Source organism: Orcinus orca, chromosome 10 (assembly GCF_937001465.1).
Source record: "Orcinus orca chromosome 10, mOrcOrc1.1, whole genome shotgun sequence".
Lineage (NCBI taxonomy): Eukaryota > Metazoa > Chordata > Mammalia > Artiodactyla > Delphinidae > Orcinus > Orcinus orca.
This window is the reverse complement of record NC_064568.1, coordinates 74,273,649-74,277,292: the sequence shown is the minus strand read 5'-3', so window position 1 is coordinate 74,277,292 and position 3,644 is coordinate 74,273,649. Positions and strand designations below refer to the sequence as shown.

The window sequence follows — 3,644 nt, the reverse complement described above, 5'->3', positions numbered from 1 at the left end:
TGCAGTGGGGTCTTCCCAGATGAATATGATGGGAGAGAAGGGCCGGGGAGTTGGTATATGCAAGGAGCTGATGATAATGATAGATCATTGAATCAAAGCTGGGTAAGGAGGGAAGGGTGGATGTGATGGGGGTAGGTGTTGCTGAAAAGGGGGTAGGATCAATGGATGAGAGACAGGGCTGTCTTATCCCTGGAGGCATAGTGCCGAAGGCCCACAGTAGTTTTAGGGGCCCACAAAATATTTTAATTTTAATTTAGTTTAAAATCAGAAGAAAAAAGTGAATATAATAAAAATGAATATATAATAATGGATCCAGCCTGGATTATATTCATCCTGATACCAAGGTAATCATAAAATATAACTTTTAATATTCTCTCATAGAGGGAGGGGCCCATGAAGGCGAAGTGTCTGGGGCCCACAAAAGTCATAATGTGACCCTTATGAGTGATCCCAGTGGATCCAAGTTCAATATTTGTTGAATTCATTTATAATGGCAAAAAAGTAAACATACCTAAGTATCCAGAATTGTTTGAGTCCAGGTACGACGGGCTGAAAAGATAGGAGTTGGTAATAGGAAAGTGTGATACTTAAAACTGAGATTATGGACTGTGTGAAGCAATTGGTAGTAATAAGGTTTGGGTGGGAACATCCTTCTCATTGGTGGAGAAGAAACCAAGGCGATGGGAAGCTGGTTTTATTGGTTATCTACTGCCATATTAACAACATCCCAAAACATAGTGGCTTAAAACACTCACCATTTATCTGTTTACCGACGATTTATCTGCTCATCCACCATGGATCTGGTAATATGGCTGCGCTCTGCTGAGCGGTTCTTCTCTTGGTCTTGCCAGGGCTCTCTCATGAGGCTGCAGAGTCAGCTGGAAGCTTGACTGGGGCTGGGTAACAGGACCTCATATGGGGTGGATGTTGCTCAGGGTATCTCAGTTCTCCTTCATGTGGCGTCTCATCTTCCAGCAGGCCAGACTGGACTTCTCTACATGATGTTGGAAGTTTTCTAAGAGGGCAAAGGGGAAGCTGCAAGAGCTCTTGAAGCCCAGACTCTGGGGACTTACACAATGTCATTTCTGCCACATTCTGTTAGTCAAAACAAGTCCTAGGACCAGCCCAGATGCAAGGGGTTGAGAAACAGACTCCACCTCTTGTTGCAAGGAGCAGCAAAATCACTGCAAAGTGTCATGTGGGACAAGAGGAACTGGAGTGGTCATCTTTGCAAACAAACTATCGCACATGTTGGGAAAATTGTCTATGTGGTACCAAATCAGGCATCACCAAGAATTTGACAGAAGTGAGAGTGAAGAGAGTGACAAGCCAGGTGCTAAAATCTTCAAAGCATGAGGGAGTAGTAAGTGATACAATCTGATGCTATCAACTTCTAAAGCTTCAAGTATCTTTATTGTTTCATCAGTGAATGCAAGTGAATTTCATTAATGAAAAGGAACTCTTCATTTTTCACAACTTTGAGTCAGTCACTCATCAATTCAGACTCTATCTTAAGGAAGGAACCTAAAACATGGGGGAAAAAATCTATATGCATGAAAATTTGTAGCACTTTTATTTATCTGGGAGCTGTAGCCCCAGTGCCTGCCCCAGTGCCTAGGATGATGTCTGGCATGGAGTAGTAACACATAGGTGCTCAGTAAATATTTGTTGAATGAATTTATAATGGCAAAAAGTAAATACAACCTAAGTATCCAAAAATGAGGGCTAGGTTAAATTTGGGTGTATCTATTTCATAGACTATCATGCAGCCATAACGAAAATTATGATTTTAAGGACTATCAATATATGATGAGGAGTAAAAAAAAAGCAGGACATAACATTACAGGTTCTGTGTAAAAACAGCTGGATAGGAAAAGGAGTCAAACAGCAGTGGTTTTATGAAGCAAATAGAATCATGAGTGATTTTTAACATTTTACTTTTTTTTTTTTTTTTTTTGGCCACACCACGAGGCTTGTGGGATCTTAGTTCCCCAACCAGGGATTGAACCCGGGCCACGGCAGTGAAAGTGCCGAGTCCTAACCACTGGACCACCAGGGAATTCCCCAAATTTTTAGTTTATTCTAAAAGTTCTTTAATGTTACTGAATTTCTTTTATGGTAAGAAAAAGTTGAACACATTCATTTTGGAAAGACGAGAAATGTTGAAAAGCAGCAATAAGAAAAAATAACCTATAACTCCATCATCCAGGAAAAAAAAATCACTGCCAACATTGAGACACATTCTGTTTTGCTTCTTGCTTTTTTTTTTCTTCACCTGACGTATTCTTAGCTTTTAAAAAAATATATCTTTAGACTTCCAAGAGGTGACTCTTAATAGTCACATAGGGTTGATATACCATAATCTATTTGACTTACAGTAATTTTGGACATGATAGGTTCTTTGCAATTTTTCAGTGAAAAAAATTAAAATAAATGGTCAGAGCCGTGGCATTACTCAACTCAAATTTAGAAAGCTCTTGAGGAAAGAGGTGATCAGAGTTCCAGGGAAGGTGGCTAAGAAGATAGGGTGGGTGTGGCTGTTCTGTCCAATGGAGAATGCAAGAAAAATTAGTCCAGCGGCTCCGACTTGTTGGGGGGTGTCTGTGGGAAGCTGCTCTGCACGGGCTAGGACTCCTCCTTCCCATGTTTTGAACTTAAAGATCGTGAAATCTTTTTTTTTAATTATTTTTTACATTTTTGGCTGCGTTGGGCCTTCGCCGCTGCATGCGGGCTTTCTCTAGTTGTGGCGAGCGGGGACTACTCTTCGTTGCAGTGCGCAGGTGTCTCATTGCGGTGGCTTCCCTTGTGGAACATGGGCTCTAGGCGTGCGGGCTTCAGTAGTTGTGGCACGCGGGCTCAGTAGTTGTGGCTCGCAGGCTCTAGAGCGCAGGCTCAGTAGTTGTGGCACACGGGCTTAGTTGCTCCATGGCATGTGGGATCTTCCCGGACCAGGGTTTGAACCCGTGTCCCCCCGCACCGCCAGGCGGATTCTCAACCACTGAACCACCAGGGAAGTCCAAAGTTGGTGAAATCTTGATTTGAAGGACTAGAGATGGACAATGGTGGTCCTGATCTCTGCCCTCTTGCCTTGTGCAAACAAGAAACGGTTTCCTGCCCTTGCCTCTGCCTCGAACAGATATCTCTGAGCCATTAGCCTGGAGGAATAGAGCTCCCTCACTCCCCCTACATAACTCTCTCAGTCTGAGCTCTGGGTTTGGGGCAGTCGACGATTAGCCTGAGGTCAAGAATGGATGTTTTCCGGGGTACACAGGTGGGAACTTGGGGGGCACATTTACAAAGTCAGGGGCGTTCCCAGTTCAGAGAAGCTTCCCAGTAGTGGTCACGAAAGTAGTGGGGTAGGAAAGACAGACGTGACGGAAGGAGGGATGGAGGGGGTGGGTGAGTGGGCCAGGCTAATACTTAGGCACGGATCGATCCTGGAAGGTTGTGGTTGGCAATGAGCGGGGAAAGAAGCGGACGGGGCGGAGGAGGAGGGGAGCAGACAGATTAAGCAGGTGATGTAGGATTTACAAATGGAGGAGGCGTGGGCTGGTGACAGGAGGAGGGCCAGGAGCGGCAAGTATGCCCTGAACGTGCTTGGGATATATATGAGAAGAGTGATGGGAAGCGGGCTGGTGAGAGCA

At 44.4% G+C, this 3,644-nt stretch overlaps 1 non-coding gene across 1 annotated transcript; it reads right to left on the bottom strand.

Moving 5' to 3' along the window:
- Window positions 1-1,987: 1,987 nt before the first annotated feature.
- Window positions 1,988-2,059, bottom strand: TRNAE-UUC (transfer RNA glutamic acid (anticodon UUC)). The gene has a single exon. It is a non-coding gene; the product is annotated as a tRNA-Glu (tRNA).
- Window positions 2,060-3,644: the final 1,585 nt, after the last annotated feature.